The sequence below is a fragment of the Boleophthalmus pectinirostris genome, unplaced genomic scaffold (genome assembly GCF_026225935.1).
Source record: "Boleophthalmus pectinirostris isolate CB_2022bp ecotype Guang Dong unplaced genomic scaffold, ASM2622593v1 HiC_scaffold_15, whole genome shotgun sequence".
NCBI classification, from domain to species: domain Eukaryota; kingdom Metazoa; phylum Chordata; class Actinopteri; order Gobiiformes; family Gobiidae; genus Boleophthalmus; species Boleophthalmus pectinirostris.
Genome location: NW_026571070.1, coordinates 33,926,562 through 33,950,947, shown reverse-complemented (window position 1 = coordinate 33,950,947; position 24,386 = coordinate 33,926,562).

Here is a 24,386-nt window from a genome sequence, read left to right as displayed (position 1 = left end):
ATGTAGATGTGGATGTAGATGTAGATGTGGATGTAGATGTAGATGTGGTTGTAGATGTGGTTGTAGATGTGGATGTAGATGTGGTTGTAGATGTGGATGTAGATGGATGTAGATGTGGATGTAGATGGATGTAGATGTGATGTAGATGTGGTTGTAGATGTGGTTGTAGATGTGGATGTAGATGTGGATGTAGATGTAGATGTAGATGTGGATGTAGATGTGGATGTAGATGTAGATGTAGATGTAGATGTGGATGTAGATGTGGATGTAGATGTAGATGTGATGTAGATGTGGTGTGTAGATGTGGATTGTAGATGTGGATGTAGATGTGTAGATGTAGATGTGGTGTAGATGTGGATGTAGATGTGGATGTAGATGTGTGTTGTAGATGTGGTTGTAGATGTGGATGTAGATGTGTAGATGTAGATGTAGATGTAGATGTGGTTGTAGATGTGGTTGTAGATGTGGATGTAGATGTGGATGTAGATGTGGATGTAGATGTGGATGTAGATGTGGATGTAGATGTAGATGTGGATGTAGATGTGGATGTAGATGTGGATGTAGATGTGGATGTAGATGTAGATGTGGACGTAGATGTGGATGTAGATGTGGTTGTAGATGGATGTAGATGATGGTTGTAGATGTGGATGTAGATGTGGATGTAGATGTGGATGTAGATGTAGATGTAGATGTAGATGTGGATGTAGATGTAGATGTGGTTGTAGATGTGGATGTAGATGGTGTAGATGTGGATGTAGATGTGGATGTAGATGTGGTTGTAGATGTGGATGTAGATGTAGATGTGGATGTAGATGTGGATGTAGATGTGGTTGTAGATGTGGATGTAGATGTGGTTGTAGATGTGGATGTAGATGTAGATGTAGATGTGGTTGTAGATGTGGTTGTAGATGTGGATGTAGATGTAGATGTGGATGTAGATGTAGATGTAGATGTGGTTGTAGATGTGGATGTAGATGTGGATGTAGATGTGGATGTAGATGTGGATGTAGATGTGGATGTAGATGTAGATGTGGATGTAGATGTAGATGTGGATGTGGATGTAGATGTGGATGTGGACGTAGATGTGGATGTAGATGTGGATGTAGATGTGGATGTAGATGTGGATGTAGATGTGGATGTAGATGTGGATGTAGATGTGGATGTAGATGTGGTTGTAGATGTGGATGTAGATGTGGATGTAGATGTGGATGTAGATGTGGATGTAGATGTGGTTGTAGATGTGGATGTAGATGTAGATGTGGATGTAGATGTGGATGTAGATGTAGATGTGGATGTAGATGTGGATGTAGATGTGGATGTAGATGTGGATGTAGATGTAGATGTGGTTGTAGATGTGGATGTAGATGTGGATGTAGATGTGTAGATGTAGATGTGGATGTAGATGTGGATGTAGATGTAGATGTGGATGTAGATGTGGATGTAGATGTGGATGTAGATGTGGTTGTAGATGTGGATGTAGATGTGGATGTAGATGTGTAGATGATGTAGATGTGTAGATGTGGATGTAGATGTAGATGTGGTTGTAGATGTGTAGATGTGGATGTAGATGTGGATGTAGATGTGGATGTAGATGTGGATGTAGATGTGGATGTAGATGTGGGTCATTACTCAGGCAGACGTGACTCCCTGGAGGCTCGGAGTAGCATTAGCATCAGTTAGCTGTGTGCTCCCCTGGGCCCACATGACTGCACAAAGATGCTGCCTGTCTCGTGTGGACTGAGCGGACACACACACACACACACACACACACACACACACACACACACACACACACACACACACACACACACACACACACACACACACACACACACACACACCTCCCATGTTCTGGATCAGCTCTGTCTTTCTACTTCGATCTGGGTTTGTACTGAAGCTGGACTAGGGGGACCAGATTTTCAAAATTCTAAACTGGGACTCACCTTTTCTTGGGTTGGGATGGTTGGTATAAATAAAAGAGTGAAAATATTGTGTAGTGTTATGTATTCTTGTGTCAGTAACAGTCTGAGGAGCTTGTGTCGCTGCATTTGTATTTTTATTTTTTTTTGCTTTATGGTCATTCACAAACAGATTTTTCTGTATTTTGGCAAAACAAATGACAGTGTATGCTCCTCTTTACTGTTGGTGTGGGGGTCAGTCTTATCATCAGAAGAGCCTCTAGTCAGAAAATCCATGTTCAGGTAGTGCTACAAATTGTTACAATTGAAATTGTATTTCAAGTTTTAAATATTAAAAGTAATACATATATTAAACCCTTAAAATACAGCAAAAATGTTTGAGGAAATAATGATTTGGGTGGAAATGTCTGTCTTAAGTGGAACAGGGTTAATAATTGTCTGATTTTCAGGCAACAACTTGCAAAACGTTCAGTAATTCAAGCTCTACAACCTTCATTTCAATTTTATTTTAAATCTTTTTCTTTTAATATAGCATTGGTGGGTTTGTAAACCAACAAATTAAGTAATCTGGCCTTAGCTAATGCTGTTATACATGATTATGCATTTTACTGTCAATATCTCTAAAAATTTTGATGTTGTAGCCATTTTTAATTGGTAAAAATCCAAAAGTTTATTAATTCTTCCCTGATATCCAGGGATTATTCCCTGTTGCTTTCATCAAATATACATTCAGTTGTTCAAGAGAAATGTTGCTGACAAACCAATAGAAGAGGTCATGATTTTCTGACTAGGGGGCCTTCTGACTAGTGGGCCTTCTGACTAGTGGGCCTTCTGACTAGTGGGCTTTTTCTGACTAGTGGGCTTTCTGACTAGGCCTTCTGACTAGTGGGCTTTCTGACTAGTGGCTTTCTGACTAGTGGGCCTTCTGACTAGTGGGCTTCTGACTAGTGGGCTTTCTGACTAGTGGGCTTTCTGACTAGTGGGCCTTCTGACTAGTGGGCTTTCTGACTAGTGGGCTTTCTGACTAGTGGGCCTTCTGATGATAAGGGTGTAACTGTTGGTGTGGATCAGATTACTCAAAATTTGTGATAGTCCTGTTTTAGACCTGGTGTAGTCCTGGTTTAGTCTTAGTTAAGACCTTGTTTAGATCAGACTGGTCAAAAATAGGGACACCTGGGACATTTCTTGTATAAAACTGGGACATATCAGTGGTTTTGTTGTATAAATCTGCTGGGACAGGGTGTAAGAGAATTTAAGTAATTTATCTTCCACATACATCTCAGTTTAACATTGACACAAAAGCCATATTTACACCATGATCTTCCATTGGCATACCACTATCTAAATTGTGGCATATTGCTGACTAACTGGTGCCTGCTGGTCTTCATAGTCACACCACTCACTTTATAAACCTCCTCCTCCTCCGGAAGCAGAGTCAAGGGGCTTGAACACTTAAAGATCACACTATGTTCACTTTTGAAATCATACTATTTTGCCTTTTCAAGTCCCCCCGGGCCCGTATTATTAATGGTAAATAAACTTCTCCTGCATAAGACATCCAGTTGGTCTCCAGCCTTTTACTTCCACCCTTTCTTGGACAAGATGAAAACTTCTACAGCACAGGAGACACAGGCTCAAAACTGGGACTGTCCTGAGTAAACAGGGACGTCTGATCACCCTGAGCTGGACCAGATATACAACACTGACCAATCTCATCTGATCCTGGGAGCTAAGCAGGGTTGAGTCTGGTTTGTAGTTTGCTGGGAGACCATATTGTAAAAGCCAAAATTTCAAATTTTAGTTTGATCGGAGTAAAGGTTGCTGAGATTTGATATTTTCACTTTTTTGCGTGGTTGCCGAATTTCACATTACATTTACTCAGCAACTACTGGTCCAATATAAATTTGTTTATGTTGTAGTAGACATATAGAGCTACATTTTTTTCTGTTGGTGTCATTGAGGTCAGATGTGTTCCTTATTGTCAATTTCAAGGTCAAAATATAGGTCAAAAGGTCATTCATCTCAAAAGTACTCACATGCAAAAATAAACACTGATTAGATTTCCTTGTGATGTCCCCTTTCCAGAGATAATTTGGTTTTTGATATCAGTAGTTGCTGAGAAAATACAATTTGAAATTCAGTGACCTCGCAAAAAAAGTGAAAAAATTAAACTGTGATATCTCGGAAACCGGAAAATTTGAGGTTTTGTCTTTCTTGGCTATGACTTACTCATACACCAATTTATTTTGCAATGGACAATGTGAGGGTTCAAATTGCATTTTTCGGGGGTGAATTGACGTGGAAAGACCCTAAAATCAAATAAAAGCCACAGAATAAGTGGGTTTTAAGGCGAGACTTAAGTCGCTCCACTGTGGGGCTGTTGGGACGTTCTCTCAAATCTTGGAGACAAGGATACAGCTCAAAATCTTTGTAAAAAAAATGTTTCAAAGTGTCAGGTAATGTCCTGACAAGCCCAGGTCCACACCAACTGACTTTCAAAATTGTACCAAGACAATGCACAAAAATCAGGAGTCTGTTTCTTCTGATTGTCTCCACATTGAGGTTAAAGTTTATTTGACATATTTAGTTCACTAGGTTCCTTTTTGTTGTTTTAAAAAATCTTTATTCACCGAAAACATGTTTTATAAGTTTCATTTTCATTTTTGATGCTCTGAGTCTCTCTTCCCTTTGCTCTCTGCTCTAAGTCACTCCCCCTTCAGAGCGCTGTCACAACACAGTCAGCGAACGTCCCGCTAATGAAACTCCTGCACATCACATCAGGTTTGTCTGTGTAGTTTTGCATCATGTTTTTGTGTATTTATGGAGAATTGTCATGTGGGAGCATGGGGGATGTAGGCTTGTGGGCGGAGCCTCATACAGGATCTTACAGCAAACAGTAAGGAGGGTTTGAATAGAGCTCAGGACAGATCACTAGATTCATCAACATGCGTGGATCTAAAACTTCTTCAGGTTTCTTCATGTTTTTGATAAGAGAATAACGTTATAACATAGTAGGAAGCACATTTTCTATCTTTTTCTTTCATTTTTCTCCTTTCTTTTCCATCCATCCATCCATTTTCTTCCGCTTATCCAAGGTCGGGTCCTTTCTTTTTTTTTCTTTTTTCTTTTGCATAATTGGTGGTTTTCAGGTTCTAGAATGTGATGATGTCACACTCCCACATGGGGGGAAGGGTCAGATTTCTCTCTTCATAACATTGTACTTTGCCATGAAATCTTCAAAACATAAACTCACAAATGTTGAACCTGATCATTTCAATTATTGTCTAAACCCAAAAAAAATCACTCTATTACAGCATAATTAACATTTTAACAATATTCATTTGAGCTGCCCCCGTCTGTATTCATTAATATTGGACTACAGAACGCTGATGTCACCTGAAACCCACCAGCACCCTCTTTTTAAACTTACTGCACTCGTCCAAGCAGCAGAATCAACCGAATCAAACATGAAATAAATGTCTTTAAACGTCTCAAAAATCAGCAAACAGCAGCTGCCATGTGGAGTGTCGTGGTGAGAAATGTCGTTTGTGGAGGTGAAGCTTCTGTGGTCCAGAGACTCATGGACAGAGTCATGTCCACAGAGCTGATCCACACAGGCCTCTGCAGCACCAACAGTGTGTGCAGTGAGTCAGACCACTCCAACCACACAGACCACAGGGGGGCGCCAAACACACACACACACACACACACACACAGAGACCACTGCTTTGTGTCAGTGTGATTCGATGTAGTGATATAAAACACCACCAAAAACACCATCACTGCAAATCTCTGTACGTACTGACAAACCCTCTTCTCTGTCACTAACACACTGAGAGAAAGTAAGAAAAACACACTGTGAGGTTTGAAGACGGGTTAATACAAACGATTTAAGACCAAAATGAAGAGCCTGAGAGCAGCAGTTACAGAGAGAGGAGTGATGTTTTTCAATAAAAAGTGAATTGGAGTCAGAGTCGATGGAGGTGGAAGTGTTTGATTAGTCAGTGGTTATTTCCAAGTCTATTATTAATGAAGATTTTAACATTTTGATTGTCGCTATCTTTGAGACATGACAATTATTATAATAGTTTTAATAGTTTGTCATTAGACTAGTGAATCACTGCAGTCCTCCTTCAAAATATAACAAGTCAAATGATTCTTTTCAGATGTAAACTGTACTTGAATCTGTTCTCATATCTTTGAAAAAGTGTTGGTACTGACAGGCATCATGTCTAATGTGAAATATCTGATATGGCACATCACCTATTTGAATGTTTTTGGTCTGTGGCTGTAGGTCATGTTCATATTCCAGAGTTCCAGTTTAGAACATCAGTTTAGATTTAGGTGGGGACGTATATAACTCTGTGGGATAGTCACTGTGTTTGAAAGAAATTCCCCAAAAGAAAATGCACAAATGTTTCTCCTTCTCCTTCTTTGGGATCGGCTCCACAAACCTGTCATATTCATCTTATGGCGTAAAGTCCTTTCAGATGAATCTCTGAATCATGGCTCCACTTTGTGAAGTGATTGCGAAAAAATTCTTCTCACTTTAGTTTATTTCTCCTGACAGAGAATTTTTTTTCATGTGGATAGGCCCAGTAAAAGGTTAAAGGTCCTATATTTCACAACACTGTTTCATCCGTGTCCTGGGTATGATCAGGTTTTTAAATATCCTGGTTTCAGTGTCCCAAATTATGAGAAACCGGAATATTGTAGCTGGAATATTTCGATAGTAACTGGGGTACTGTGATATGTAAATGCAGTATCCTGAATACTACAACATAAAGTTAAGTGCACATGTGTCCAAAAGACAAACAAACATGATTTTATTATAGTTTTATATTTTCAACACAATATACACACAGAACAGACTCACAGCACATCCTCTGTCACAGAGAGAACACTCATATTCCACTGAGCTGTGTTCTTAAATCCGAAACAACCGCATCAGCGCACAAGGAAAAAGCTGTTTTTTATCAGTGCTAACAGTTTATGCAAATGAACCATGTGGTTTTAAATTTTGTTTCTGTAAAACATAAACAAATGTGTCAAAGCTGAATTAAACACATGATAATGTCAAACGGGCTGATGTGGCTCTAGAGTCGTTATGGTTTATATGTTGTAAAGTTTAGTAATGTAAGGTTTATTTATGCAGAAGATTTTAATGAATAATCTGCTGCAGTGTCACTTGTACAACAGTGTTTGGAAACGTTGGTTCTGATCTGTGCAGTGGATTGTGGGAAACCTCACAGCTCTTTACTGCTGGTGAGAAACTGTTAAAGGAGCTCATGGTTGTTTGTATTTTTCCTGATTTATTAAATATATATACTGCATCTGATCATGTCACAGAGACATGAGCGTCCCTGTTTGTCAGCACATGTAAACAACATATTCTGAATCCTGCCATAACCAGGATATGATGAATAACCGGGACACTGATGTGCACAGAAACACACTCAATAACTCCTGTGAACTTTAAGTCATGTTCTAATGTTGTTTCCTTCTCAAAAACAGAGCTGGAGATGTATTTTGTTTCATTCACACATGTTTGGGTAATCCTTTATTTATTAGTGTGTCTACATCTCCAAAGCTCAGAATGCTCTGTTCCACTTTGTGATGTCATGATATGGTAGTTGTTGATTTTCCTTTTTATTTTTGTTCAGTAGAGATTGGCAGTTCCATGTCTATTTACTGTGTGATTGACAGTTGATGTGAGCTGTTTAACTGTTCAGTAAAACATAAACTGGTGCATTTCTATTGTTTTTACCTGCAGGAGACTCTCCAACAAAGAGGGGCGTAATTGGCCTGGTTGTGCAGTAAACGCCCCCCTCCCACCTGCAAACTGTACCGCTCGGCCTCCTGGGAAATCAGGCATTAGCATTTAGCCGTTTCATCTGCTACGCTAATCAGAGCCAAACGTTTCAATAATACAACACAAACTCTGAGCGCTTATGCAACAGAGAGAGGTGAGGCACGGGAGGAGGCGCAGTGCCAAGGACAGGGGAGCGCTCGGCACCCTCACGGGGCCCGCAGGGAGGGGCGGAGAGCCGGGACCAGAGCCGGGCGGGAGCGGAGCCGTGGCCTGAACTCACCTCGGGGTTGTGGGGGGTTCAAAGGGAGGGATGTGTTTAACAGTGAACAACAAGACGAGGTCAGCAAAGTTCAACAACACACCACAGACTGTATGTGCATAGATACTGAACAGTAGATCTCACGTTCAGCCTCAGGGATGTGTGAATACTGCCGGCATCTTGGTACAGAGCTTCCATGGTCACTGACTGCACCTTTTTGCAGTATCAGTGAGCAAAGAAGCCAGATTTTTGAGCCGATTTTCGACCATTTAAATTCATATATCGTTTCTTGTTTTTATAAGATGAGAGAGCAGCATGTAGCTTGATTCATCAGCTGGTTGGTCATGACGTATGTAATGCACCACTAACGGGGATAACCGGTGTATTAATCTTTTCCCAAATCCTGTAGGAAGAAGAACAATAACATCTTTCTCACTGATAAAATTCACCAAACATTCTCTTTGTTCTGGCTTTAAATCCTCAATCCCGTGGAATCGTTAAGACAAGTCACTGAATGGAGCTCTGGCTGAGCATGGGTGCGCTTCCGGCTCCATCTGGATGAAAAAATGTTGCCCTCTCTCTGCACTCCACTCGTTCTCTCTATACAGCATCGAGTACATCGCACACACACACACGCACACACACACACACACACATACACACACACACACACACACACACACACATTCACACACACACATACACACAAAGCTCTTTACATCGAGGACCACTCACACACACACATACACACACACACACACATACACACAAAGCTCTTTACATTGAGGACCACACACACACACACACACACACACACACACACACACACACACACACACACACACACACAGGCCTGTAACAATAACAGATTTTGCTGAACGATAGACTGACAAAGAATTTCTTGCCATAAACGATAATATTGACATTGTGAGACTATTTTCAATTATTATAATGACCATGGAATAAAAATGCAAATATACGCTTTCAAAGATCAATAAACTTGACTTTCTAAAGAACATTTAACACAGGAAATGCAAGACTAGAAAAAAACAACGGCCTAAATAAAACAGACTTGATAACATTAGAATATCTTATTTTAATCAGCGACGCTTTCTGCACTCAGGCTGCGTGCGCATCCGCTGTGTTGATGAAGAAATAATCAGTGTAGTGTACACTGGCACATTCATTCTACTGTCATTACACTCATTAAACAAGAGGAGTCAGAGAACGATAGAAGCCTTTTGCCATTCAGTCTCTTTGGTAGAGAGAGAGAGAGAGAGGTGGAAAACAAACAAACATGCAAATAGAATTTATCGTGGCTGGAAAAGTTATTGAGCTTGTTAAAAGTTATCGTACGATTAATTGATTTATTGACTATCGTTACAGGCCTACACACACACCAGTGTACACAGAGACGAGGTGGCCAAGGACACAACAACAGCATTCAACTGTGGGATCTGATCCTCAACCAGTGATGTTCATGTGAAGAGCAGGTTTGTATCAGAAACACCTGGCTGTAAACAGAGCAGTCATGTGTGATGTCACCAACTACTGGAAACTGCACAGGCCACTGAAGGCAGCACGGAGTGAGAGTTAGACTTTTTGACCAGAAAGCTGCAAATTCAAATTTTATTTAAGTATCAAAAAAATAAGAGAGTGGATAATGCGATTAAAACATACTATATGCACAGTTAGGTAGAGGGAAAAAAAGTACATTCAGTGTTTAGTTTTCCTATTTTCTAATCTCTTTTATAATGTCGTTTCCTCACACAGATCTGGAGTTGTGTTTTGTTTGATTCACACAAACCCTGTGTGTTATTAAAGGTGTGATATTAAATTTAGGCTGAATTCTTCTCTCAAACTGAAAACACTCTGTTCCCCCTTGTGATGTCATGAGGTAATACAGGAAGTGCTCCACTGTGTTCTTAAACTCCATACACCTTCACTAGAATCATTTGGATCATTTCCTGGAGTCCTGGAATTGACAATCTCTTCTGAACTAAAGGTAAAAGGAGCTGTTTACTTGAAAACCACCACTTCATGACATCACAAGGTGGAACAGAGCCTTTTGAGCTTTGGAGATGTAGACAGACTATATATAATATGATATAATAATGCAGGATTACTCAAACATGTGTGAAAGAAACAAAACACACCTCCATGTCTGTTTTGATGAGGTAACAGTCTAACATGGTTTAAATCTGTCAAGAGTCCATTAGGGGTGATATAGGAGCTTTAATGCTGTACTGTGGAACATTCCAGGCAGAGTAATGACATCTTCATGGAGACAAGAAGGCCGACCCTCCGCCACAGAGGTCCAGGGTTTACAGTGAGCTTAGCAGAGCAGAGGTCTGTAATCCCTCTGTAGGATGATTGCAGTGCGGCTGTACTTTGGGGTTTATTTTTGTCCTCCTGAAGCAGTTGTGCTGATGACTCGTGCCTTCCACCTCTGTAATGGAACCAGAATAATTCCTCCATTTAAGTGTCTGCACGGCCCTGCAGCCGACCACAGGCTAATGCCAACCACCCGACCACCGCCTGTCACTTCTCATCACCAAATAGGCCTACTGCGAAAACTCCTCTGAAAACTACTACAACTTCTACTCCTGCTAAAACTACTACACCCTTCACTCCTGAAACTACTACAACTTCTACTGCGAAAACTACTGCGAAAACTACTACAACCTCTACTTCAGCTAAAACTACTACAGTTTGTACTCCTGAAACTAGCGCAACCTCTACTCTTACTAAATCAGTGGCAACAACAGTGGCACACTGCCTGAGTGGCACTCACACTTTACAACAAGAAGGTTCCAGCTGAATTCCGGGTCTCCTGGGCCTTCCTCTGTGGAGTTTGCATATTCTCCCTGTGTCTGAGTGGGTTTTCTCCAGGGACTCCAGTTTCCTAGTCAGGCTGGTGCCACCTAGTGCCTCCGTTCAATTTAATTTCTCTCCAGTGACTAGGTCAGGAATTAGATACACTAGACGGTTTGGAAGAACCCTGGAAGTTGTCGACCACACACCGGCAAATCAGCAAAGAACTGATTCAAAGTCGTGGCATCTGTCTGTGTCCCTTTTGTGGAACAGCACAACAGTAAACAAAGCGTTGAGATGGATCTAAACAAAGACAGACATTCTGTTTTGGCAACTATTCCCCAGATCAAGGATTTAAAGTCAGAACAAAGAGAATGTTTGATAAATTTCAAGGGAAAGACGTTATTGTCCTTCTTCCTATGGGATTTGGAGCATTGCATACATTACAACCAAATAGCAGCAATTGGTTAAATAAAAAAGTACCCGCCTGCCGTCGAGTGAATGAATCCTAATGCTGTGAGGTCAGACATTTTCCATGAAGTGAAACTGGCTGATGAATCAGTCTACCAGTTTCAGTTCCATTTGCCCAAAACATGCACCATAGATCAAATCCTTCAGCTAAAGTCGTCCTGACCAAGACTAGCTCAAGATGTGGAGGTGGGTCCTTGGGGCATTAAAGTATGGGTCAAACGCAGAGGACAAATTCTCTACAAGGACAATAAAGTTTGCCTTAACCTTAACCATAACTCTACATCCTAATATTTCTAATACTTTAAAAACTACTATCACCACTACTACTGCTGCTTAAACGACTCATTATGACAAATAACAAATTCCTCTAAGGCTTCTTCTCTGTTTATGGGCTTCACTTCCTGTTCTCAGTGACATGATGAGGACTTTTGTTGTCATGGACGATCTGATGCTCTACAGCAGCAGTGTTTTTCACTGAGAACCACAGACTGAAGCAGAGGACACAGACTGAAGCAGAGGACACAGACTGAAGCAGAGGACACAGACTGAAGCAGAGGACACAGACTGAAGCAGAGGACACAGACTGAAGCAGAGGACACAGACTGAACAGACTGAAGCAGAGGACACAGACTGAAGCAGAGGACACAGACTGAAGCAGAGGACCACAGATTGAAGCAGAGGACACTGACTGGACATTGAGGGCCATAGTTTGGACACTCTGCAGTGTCTTCCCCTCAGTGTGTCTGGGATGTGTGTGTTTCAGTGTGTGGATTCCAACAACTACTTCAGTTACTACTTCTGCTTAAAACTACTACAAATGTCATTCCTTGATCTGCTTCTTGCACTTTCTGAACTTGTAGCATTAGCTTGTGACGGCTAATTAGCAGGATTGGTGCTTTAGCGGCTCGACTCCTACCTCTGTGCACATTGTTGTTTAAGCAGCTGGTGAAATGAAAGCGCTGCTGGCTCTTGTGTTGTGTGGTAGTGTCAGATTACTCCGCAGAATGCCAGTGTGTGGGTTTAAGGTAAGGCTTTATTACTCATGTGCGCGGAGCCGCTTTGAGACGAGGGACACACCTAACACGATTACAGCTCAGGACAAAGCTGCGTTTTGGGCCTTTGAAGTTCCCCTGACGCCCACCGGCTCCAGGACCCTCTGAGCGGGGGGCACTGGCGTCTATTGTTGCCCGCTGAAAGCTGCTGGAGCTGGGGGAGAGGAGAAGGTGGGACGCCATTGTTTTCAGAAGATCCAGGCTCTGCACACGCACACAGTATTCACCTAAGATCACCCACAGGGAAAGAAAGCACTTCAGTTGTACTGCAGCTTTAGTACTGCAGTACTTCTGCCACTACCATGTACTATGTACTATCTCTTCAGCTTTCATCACTCCACCTGTATATGCTGCAACTTTAACGTACCTGTGAGGAAAGTTGTCCTCTACATTTGACCCAGTCTCCAATACCATGGATGCACCCTGTCAGGAGCAGGGCAGCACCCACTGGGTGCCCACCTCCAGATCTTGATTTCTTGGGACGTTCTGCAGTGTCTCCTAATTCTGCAGCACAGTGGCTTAGACACTCTTGCTTACAGCAATAATGTTTCTGGTTCAACTCCCAAGTCTTTCTGTGTGAAATTTGAATGTTCTCCTTATGTCTGGGTGGAGTTTGCATGTTCTGCCTGTTTCTGGGTGGAGTTTGCATGTTCTGCCTGTTTCTGGGTGGAGTTTGCATGTTCTGCCTGTTTCTGGGTGAAGTTTGCATGTTCTGCCTGTTTCTGGGTGGAGTTTGCATGTTCTGCCTGTTTCTGGGTGGAGTTTGCATGTTCTGCCTGTTTCTGGGTGGAGTTTGCATGTTCTGCCTGTTTCTGGGTGAAGTTTGCATGTTCTCTCTGTGTCTCTGTGGGTTTCCTCTTAGCAGCATCAACCCAAAACATGCACAACAAGTCAAATCCTCCTCAGCTGAAGATCTGGAGACAGGTCCACAGGAGTGCTCCAGTGGGAATGAAGGGTGGGTCAAATGAAAATGACAAATTATGGCACGGTGGCTGAGTTTGCGGCCTCACCGCAAGAAGATTCCGGGTTCTCCCCATGTCTGGTCAGTTTGTCTGGTTTCCTCTGGGCACTCTGGTTTCCCCATCAATGTAAAACATCAATCCAGACCAGGCCTACCAACAAGATCATGGAGATAGGCCCTCAGGTGCCCCATGTGCTGCTCCTGAAAGGATGGGTGAAATGCAGAGGAGAATTTCCCTAAAGAGGTAATAAAACGTAATAAAATTAAATAAAATTTCCCAGTGCAAAGTGAGACCTAATCTTTACTACAAATACCCATCTACAGGTATCCATCTATGACAATGTTCTGCTTCATGATCTCCAGGAGATGGGAGCTGATTGTTTTCAGATACAATTGTCTTTTATTTATTTATTTATTTATTTATTTTGTGTGTGTGTGTGTGTGTGTGTACCATTTCTGTCCTTACACTCTCTCTAATACTGTGATGTTATTATGTCAGGTGAACTGTGAAATCAGCCAATACTACTCCTGCCATGACTAGTACTACAACTATTACTGCATGTACTTCCACGTTCTCATCTATGTATCTGCTCTATGTTTACCTCAGTCGACTGCTCTCAGTGTGGAGGAGCAGCAGCTCTACTCCGAGCTCCTGCTGAGTAACGGGCTCCTCACTCAATCTTTAGGGGAGTGTCCCACCACTATTAGTACTACTTATACCACTACTTCTACGACTTATTCTCCTGCTAATACTACTGCTACTACTATTGTTACAACTCCATCTACTGCCACTACCACCACACTTCTGCTACTATTACTAATACTACTATTACAACCACTACTGCAACTACTAATGCTACTACTGCTACTACTACTGCTACTACTGCTACTACTACTGCTACTGCTGCTGCTACTACTATTGTAAGTTCTACTGCTACTACTGCAACTACTACTGCAAGTTCTAATGCTACTAATTCTACTACTACTACTGCTATTGCCTCTACTACTACTACTACTACTACTACTACTACTACTACTACTACTACTACTACTACTACTACTACTACTACTACTACTACTACTACTACTACTACTACTACTACTACTACTACTACTACTACTACTACTACTACTACTACTACTACTACTACTACTACTACTACTACTACTACTACTACTACTACTACTACTACTACTACTACTACTACTACTACTACTACTACTACTACTACTACTACTACTACTACTACTACTACTACTACTACTACTACTACTACTACTACTACTACTACTACTACTACTACTACTACTACTACTACTACTACTACTACTACTACTACTACTACTACTACTACTACTACTACTACTACTACTACTACTACTACTACTACTACTACTACTACTACTACTACTACTACTACTACTACTACTACTACTACTACTACTACTACTACTACTACTACTACTACTACTACTGACTACTACTACTACTACTACTACTACTACTACTACTACTACTACTACTGCTACTACTACTACTACTACTACTACTACTACTACTACTACTGCTACTACTACTACTACTACTACTACTACTACTACTACTACTACTACTACTACTACTACTACTACTACTACTACTACTACTACTACTACTACTACTACTACTACTACTACTACTACTGACTACTACTACTACTACTACTACTACTACTACTACTACTACTACTACTACTACTACTACTACTACTACTACTACTACTACTACTACTACTACTACTACTACTACTACTACTACTACTACTACTACTACTACTACTACTGACTACTACTACTACTACTACTACTACTACTACTACTACTACTACTACTACTACTACTACTACTACTACTACTACTACTACTACTACTACTACTACTACTACTACTACTACTACTACTGCTACTACTACTACTACTACTACTACTACTACTACTACTACTACTACTACTACTGTACTACTACTACTACTACTGCTACCTACTACTACTACTACTACTACTACTACTACTACTACTACTACTACTACTACTACTACTACTACTACTGTACTACTACTACTACTACTACTACTACTACTACTACTACTACTACTACTACTACTACTACTACTACTACTACTACTACTACTACTACTACTACTACTACTACTACTACTACTACTACTACTACTACTACTACTACTACTACTACTACTACTACTACTGCTACTACTACTACTACTACTACTACTACTACTACTACTACTACTACTACTACTACTGCTACTACTACTACTACTACTACTACTACTACTACTACTACTACTACTACTACTGACTACTACTACTACTACTACTACTGCTACTACTACTACTACTACTACTACTACTACTACTACTACTACTACTACTACTACTACTACTACTACTACTACTACTACTACTACTACTACTACTACTACTACTACTACTACTACTACTACTACTACTACTACTACTACTACTACTACTACTACTACTACTACTACTACTACTACTACTACTACTACTACTACTACTACTACTACTACTACTACTACTACTACTACTACTACTACTACTACTACTACTACTACTACTACTACTACTACTACTACTGTTACTTACTACTGTTACTACCTACTACTTACTGTTACTTATTGCTGTTACTTTCTCCAGCACTAAGTCCCAGATAAAGGTTTTTCTGAGTGGATTTGACGTTTTAAGGACACATCTGCATGTGAGGCTGTGTAAGTGGATGTAAATAGGATGTAGGCCCACTCTGTGTTTGCATATTCACAGGATTACAGTGTGAAAGCAGCAGGAGCAGGCCCGCGGGCTACACGCATTATCAACACTACATCAAATCCTGATTTCAACCTCACTCCACAATCCAACACAAACCAGCCTGAACACAGCCCCACGCTCGCCGCAAAATCACTTTATGAGCATGTGATAGATGTAAAAAGTTTAATGGTACTTCTCAATAATTACTCAAAAGTAGTAGAAGAACAGTTGTGATTCAATGATCCTCCCACTGTTATGTAAGTATCAGAGGTGGTACACAGGCAGAACACTCAAGCACAAGTACAGGTCCAAGAAATGTATATGGGAAAAGTACTACTCAAGGAAGACAAAGGACATAACTTCTGATTCATAATGTGAAGTGAATGTAATTTGAAGGACAAAACATTAAATCATACACTAATCATTTCATATTGTCACATGAAGCTTTTGTCACTTTAGACTCACTCACAGAGGGAAGAGGAACCACTATGTTTACTCAGGTAAGAATACTTCAATAAACACATTACAAACAGACAATTAGAATGTGATTTCAGTAAATGTACCTGTGTAAGTGTAACTGAGTACTCCTGCCTCTTCTGGTGCAGGGCTGGTTTAAGTTTTGTGAGGCCCTGCACATGAGGCTTTTGAGGGACTCTAATTTGCCAATACTGAGGACACTTTTGATAGAGACATTTCACTGCTGTGCTGTACCACCCCCACTCTGCCAGCTCAGCCCTTATTATCTTGGCCTATGTCATCAGAGGTATAATAATCCCTACAACAGAAGCGTATTCAGACTGGAGTGTACTACACTGTTAAGGACAACACTATCACAGTGTGTCGAGGGTTTAGGCTGGGTCCTGTTCTGATCTAAATACACTTGTGTTAAAAGAACTGTTGCCTCTGCACTTACTGTTTTAAAAAGGTTTTCACAATCCCAACTGAACTTGTGTCTCCAGAGTCTTCACCTGCAGATAGACACACAGCCAAGTTTGTCTCATTCAAGTTTGAGGACAGACCAGGTCTCATGTGAAGCTCAGAACCTCCAGAATTCCCTCCCTGAGATGCAGAGGCTGCACTAGCACTGACTTATAACTGGTGCAGGTGCAGGAATTTAGGGAGTGACCGTTCAGATCAGAAACCCAGTGAATTTATACATTGTAATTGCTCTCTGGTTGTGCGTAATTCATGAAAATTGTTCTGCACTTGGCACTAAAATGAGTCAGTATAGTCACATTTTCTTTGTGTTTTGGTCATTTTTAAGGAGCTTATCTGTATTTTACCTAAACAAATGACAGTTTATGTCTCTTGTTACTGTTCGAGGGTGGGACACATGGAACATTTCTTGTATAAAACTGGGACAAATCAGTGGTTTTGTATAAATCTGCTGGGACTATTAACATAATGATTCACAGGGGTCAAAGATTATAACTGTAGCACAGACACAAGCATCATGTCCTTTTTGTTTGTCATCAGAATAAAATTATGAAAATAAAATGTATTATGTAATGTAAAATGTATTATCCTATTAAATGCTGATAAAACTCATGTACAAAATAAACTAAACTTATTTGTAATGAATGTTGAGTGTTTCTGGACAGTGAGATTTTAGACTGAACAGTAGAGCTCTGCACCTGACACCAGCCAAATCACTCCACAGCCTAAATATTTAATGTGGAGCTTTATCGTGGAGCACAGAGGTGTGGCACAGAGGAGGACGGGAGGGGCTGTGCTGGCTCCACATTTACACAGAGCCAAAAGATCAAGAAATCACACTTCACTTCAGTGTAATGTGTTAAAGGTCTTACGTTAAAAGTTGTCTGGAGGATTTTTTGTCGATGAAAGTTAAAAATAAAATTATAGAGATGCAGCAGCCTTGTAATTATGATGATTAAAAAAAAAAAAAAAAAAAAAAAAAAGAATGAAAATCCATCAACTGTGGACGTGGTGGGGTCAGATAAACATCAGCCAATAGATAACAAGGCTACCTCTTTATCTATTGGCTGTTGGGTTGTCAATCAACCTCCCTATGTTTCTAGCGTCACTGACTTGCCGGCGCGCTGGGATTACATGGTTTATGTTTGCCTCTCACGCACTGATGCTGTTTACTCAATCAACACGGTGGTTCTTAGCGTCTTTTTCGAACTGTTGCTCTCACACAAAGTTTTGCACAAAGTTTGCTGTAATGGCAGACAAGAACTCACGACCAGTTCGCCACAAAAGAAAGTCTGTTTTTGACGTCGCTGAAAGAAGAAGAGAAGGGGAAGAGGAGCGAAATGCGACATTTGATGAAATGGACCAACAGTCACTGCATTTCTCTTTCCTTGGACAATCTTCTATACAACCTTTAAAGCTCCTACATTATGCAAAATAGACTCTTGTGAGCTTTAAACCAGGTTAGAATGTTGCTCTCTCCTCAAAAACAGACCTGCGGTGTTTAGTTTCATTCACACAGGTTTGAGTAACTCTTTATTATTAGTGTGTGTGGGGAGCTGGCCCGATGTGGTCAAAGTAGGAGGCAGACTAAAAACTAAGTGTTTTTGAGCAGACAGTTTATTAAAAGACTTCCGGTGTAACGCAGAGTAAATTAATCACAAAAACAACAACACTACACCCACCTGCACACGAGTTTCTTCATAACTGACAACACCTGCTCACTTTCACCCCCCACAGCAGGAAGCACCTCCCCCAGGGAAGTATCAGTTTCTCTGCAGGTAACTTTCCAAATTCTACAGCTAAGATTTTCCGTTTACAAGTCTCCTTTTTAAATCAAAGTGTTTAACAAACTAAACAGTGTGTTGAAAATAAATTATAAAAAACAAATACACAAAAACAATGAAACAAAATCAGTTCTCCTCCACGCGGTCCAGCCCACGACCTCCTCCTATGACCTCCTCCCATGACCTCCTCCCACAACCTCCTCCTACGACCTCCTCCCACAACCTCCTCCCACGACCTCCTCCCACAACCTCCTCCCACGACCTCCTCCTACGACCTCCTCCTACGACCTCCTCCCATGAGCTCCTCCCACAACCTCCCACGACCTCCTCCTACGACCTCCTCCCACAACCTCCTCCCACAACCTCCTCCTACGACCTCCTCCTACGACCTCCTCCCATGACCTCCTCCCACGACCTCCTCCCACGATCTCCTCCCACAACCTCCTCCTCCGACCTCCTCCTGACATGAGGTGCACCTCCTCTTCTGTCTGGACCATGTGGAGCTGAATATAAGCAACATGAATGTAACTGAAATGAATGAACAAATAAACAAAAAAATATAATATTTAAAAGAACAATGTATGTGATAATTAATTTTAAAAAATTAAGAATTTAACTGTACCCGTTTAGTTGTATATGCAGTGTTGGGACGTTTACTTTTCAAATGTAATCCCCTACAGATTACAGATTACATATCCCAAAATGTAGTTTGTAATTTAATCCATTAAGTTACTTAAGGTGAGTAATGTAATCTGAATACTTTGGATTACTTGATTTACTGTAGAGAAGCAAAGAACATAAGATGTTTTGTCTGCTAAAAGACAATTAAAATCCCAGACTTTACTTAAACAAATTAAAAGTATTATTGATAGAAGACGAGGAGACACGTCCACGCAGCATGATTTAGTCCTGTTAAATCCTGTTTGAGACCTGGTTTAGACCTGGTTTAGACCTGGTTTAGATCTAGTTTAAACCTGGTTTAGTTTCTGGCAACGAGTGGAATTATGAAAAAAAAAAGAGTCCAAAATGTGAAAACAGGAACATACCGCCATGTAATCCATTTATTTCAACAAAGTAACTGTAATCTAATTACCACTCACTGAAACAGTAACTGTAACTGAATACAGTTACTCCTAATTTGTACTTTGATTACATAACTCTGGTACATGTAATCTGTTACTCCCCAACACTATGGTAACAAATGAACTAATGTGTGAAATTAAATAAACTGATGTTAGTTTAAATGGGACAAAGGCCCAGTTTGTCACAGTCTGTCTCTAAAACTTCAAATGCTCTGTTCCACTTTGTGATGTCATGTACTTTTCAAGTGAACAGCTCCTTTTTCCTTTAGTTCAGTAGAGACTGGCCATTCTAGTGATTCTAGTGAAGGTGTGTGGAGTTTAAAAACACAGTGGTGCACTTCCTGTATCACTACATGACATCACCAGGTGGAACAGAGTGTAGAGAGAAGAACTCAGCCTAAATGTGCAGGGTATGTGAATGAAACAAAACACAACTCCAGGTGTGTTTGTGATGAGGAGACGACATTAGAACATTCTGCAGATCAGGACATAATATGGGCTCTTTAATCAATCAGACACAGCGGCTTGAATAATATCTGCTCAGTTTGTGTGTGTGTGCTACAGCAACTTTTCTAGTCTGAAAAACACTGTTCTAGGCGTCTCTCCAGCAGGAATGTTCCACAGTGCTCCTTTAAATCTCTGTCGTGTGTGTATGTCATCTCTCGAGTGGTGCAGGAGCCCCCCTCCCTCCCTCTCTCCCGAGCGGCTCACACATGAGATGGACCTGAATCACACTTTTCCTGGAACATTACATGAGAGGAGCTGACATCACCACGGCAACATGAGCTCACCTGAGGGGAGAGGGTTAAAGGTCCCACTGCGTCACAGAAAAGAATCACTCTGTAAAAAGGGAGGATTATGTTTTTTGAGCTTTGTAACATGTTATAAGATTTCCTCATTGAAAAACCTGCCTGAAGATGTTTTACATGTTTGTTATAAAACACTATTCTCAGGACTTGATAAAATAGACTAAGATTTATAAGATTTGGGACTCGATTTGGACTTGAAGGTCAATGACTGGGGACTTGACTGGCCATGTGACTTCAGAAGACTTGATGCTTCTCCTAAAAAAAAAAAAAAAAAATTATATATATATATATATATATATATATATATATATATATATATATATATATATATATATATATATATATATATATATATATATATATATATATATATATATATATATATATACACACAATATATATATAATATATGTTTTTTATTAAATACTTTTCTCTTTCAGTTGATAAATGCAGTGATTAATTTTACAGGAACAAACCGGAACATGTCCCTCCCACTTCTGTTTGGTACTTTGGATGAAACTGAAGTACTGTGATACTCAATTGTACTACAGTAATATACAGAACAATACAGTAAAATAAAGGGAACTACATAGAACATGATCTTTCCATTTCAGTGCAGACACACAACAAAATAACTTTTAAATCTGAATTCTTTCTATTCTGACTGTGATGATTCTCACTTGGATCTTAAAAAGGAAAAATTAACATTTCTAAAACTCTACAACTCTCTTCAACTCTATATAAATATGCCCTGACTTTTTACAACTTAGTTTAAAATTCATAAATTGCAAAAATTGAAGCTATATTTGATACTTTGGTTTAAAAACTTGAAATGACTTGAAGCTCAAAGCAGACGACTTTGACTCGACTTGGATTTATGGACCAGTGACTCGAGACTCGACTTGGACTTGTCTGTATTTGACTTGGGACTTGACTTGGACTTGAGGTCAAAGACTTGAGACTTGCTTGAAAGTCGCAAAACAATGTCTTGATTCCACCTCTGCCCTGTGCTCTAACCTTCTTTACTGTAAGCTGTAAGATCCTGTACGAGACTCCGCCCCCAAAAGCCTGCATCCCCCATGCTCCCACACAACAATTCTCCATAAATATACAAAATCATGATACAAAACTGTACACAATAACCTGACAAACCTGATGTGATGTGCAGGAGTTTCATTAGAGGGACTTACACTGACTATTTTGTGATAGTGCTCTGAAGGGGGAGTGACTTAGTGTGGGAAGACTCAAAGCATCAAAAATGCATGTGAAACTTATAAAACATGTTCATATGTTGTTTTCAGCAAATACAGCACTTTAAAAATGATAAAAGGTAAAGGTGATCTAAATATGGATGTGTTAGAGTTAAGCTTAAGTCTCATGAACAGCGCCTCCTATTGAATTAAAACCTGTATGTTCATGAAATGATTGTGTCAGTGATGTTTTTGATGATAGAAGATGATAACTCCAGGATTCATGGGGCTCAGATTTCATGTTTAGGATCAGACATTCTTTTCACACACGTGTGTTATTGAATTTACAGGACCCACAGGCTGTTTTCTCATCTCTGTTCTAATGTTGTTTCCTCTTCACAAACACCTGGAGCTGTGTTTTGTTTCATTCAAACATGTTTAACACACAAACCCTGCAACTGAAAACACTCTGTTCCAACTTATGATGTCATGGGTAATACAGGAAGTGCTCCACTGTGTTTTTACACTCCATATGTCTTCATTAGAACCATTTGGATCATTTCAGCTCTGGAATTCTTTACTGAACTAAAGGTAAAATGTAGCCTGATTCATCATCGTCTGAACTCGCAGCATTAGGATTCATTCACTCAACAACTCGGAAGGTGGGTACTTTTTTTATTTAACCATTTGCTGCTGTTTGGTCATGATGTATGTAATGCACCAAATCCCGTAGGAAGAAGGACAATAATGTCTTTCCCCTTTATCGTCCCTGGATCTTTGTTCAGGCTTTAAATCCTCGATCTGGGGAATCGTTGTCAACACAGAATGTCTGTCTTCATCTACATCCATCTCGACGTTTTGTTTACTGTTGTGCTGTTTCACAAAAGGGACACAGAAAGGTGTTTGACAAGTTTGACATCATGGCTTCATAACTCTTCACTGATTGGCCGGTGCTCAGTCTACAGCTTCTGGAGTTCTTGAAAACAGGTAAAAGGAGCTGTTAACTTGAAACTGCTTCATGACATCACATCACTTTGGACATTGTTTCCCAAGGACTGCGTTGCGACTCTCAGTTGGGTCACAAGAGATTTTTTTTTTGGATTACCTTGTCACGATCTGCATGTTGGTCTGTGATATACTAAATACAAATAGGCGACTTATAACTTTTTATTACTGGTTCAATGACTGTTTTTCATTGTTTAAAAGTAAAAACTAATTATTCAGAGACACACCCACTCAGTCAACAATAAAATATCCTCATTAATGTTCAATAATGATCAAATACTCTTGCCTCTTGACTTGGGTTGCAAAGGTTTGTGAATTTTAAAATATGTCTCCACAGAAAAAAAGTTTGGGAAACACTGGCTTTGGAGATGTAGACAGACTAATAATAAAGAGCTATTCAAACATGTGTGAATGAAACAAAACACAACTCCAGCTCTGTTTTTGAGGAGGTATCAACATTATCATATTAAAATTCACTCTAGTCACTTTTAGGACATTTAAAGGTGTGTACACAAGTCTCCCATGTATTTCAGCCAAATGTGTCTTGCCACAGTACACATATACTGTATAAACTGTAGTTATGTACTTAATCTACTACTCCAAGATGGATTCTCATGATATTTTGTGAGTTCAGATCTCACGAGAGTGCACTGCTGTACGGTTAATCTGTTAAAGAAGCCAAACATCAAATGAACCAATGGAAAACATATCGATGCCCCCAGACATGCTTCTGTTGTAGAGTCTGTTTAGTTTGTGAAAAACATGTGGAGGGAGGGAAACACTTTGTGCATTTGTGGAGAGAAAGATGTCTGCTTTTCTGGATGTAACGAAAGTTAAACATTTTCATGTTGTGAGGCTTCGACCAATCAGATTCAGATTCAATCAGATTCAATCAGATTCAATCAGATTCAAATAGATTCAATCAGATTCAAATAGTGGGGCCCCACTATTTGAGAAGCACTGGTCTAGTGTGAGTTACTGTGTCTGTCTGCATCTAATTTATTATACAGTAATCAGGAAGTGCATATTAGTATACTAGTTGTTGACTGCAAAACTCTACCTTCATCTGTGAATATTTTGAAAAGCCCTCTTAAAGTCATTGTGGTAAAGGATGAGGATGAACTGAACTGAGGTCATGTTTACAGGACTAAAGTTCTACTGTACTTCTTTATCACTCAAATGATCTAAAGGTTGTTGTGCCCTGGAGCAAGACATTTAACTTGCCTCTCCTCCAGTCTCTGTGTACATGTTTGACTGTCCGTTAGCATGTAGCCACATTAGCAGACAGAGGCTGCAGGTGCAGGTGGACAGTGGAGTGTGACATGTTTTAAACACTTTTTACAGAGTGTTTTACGAGTGCCGTGTGACGAGCTGCAGCTCACATCTCTGAAGACTTGTAACATCCAGGATTCTGCACGTCTCCAGCTCTGGTCTGTGAGAGCCACCGAGCTCTGGTAAAGCTGTCA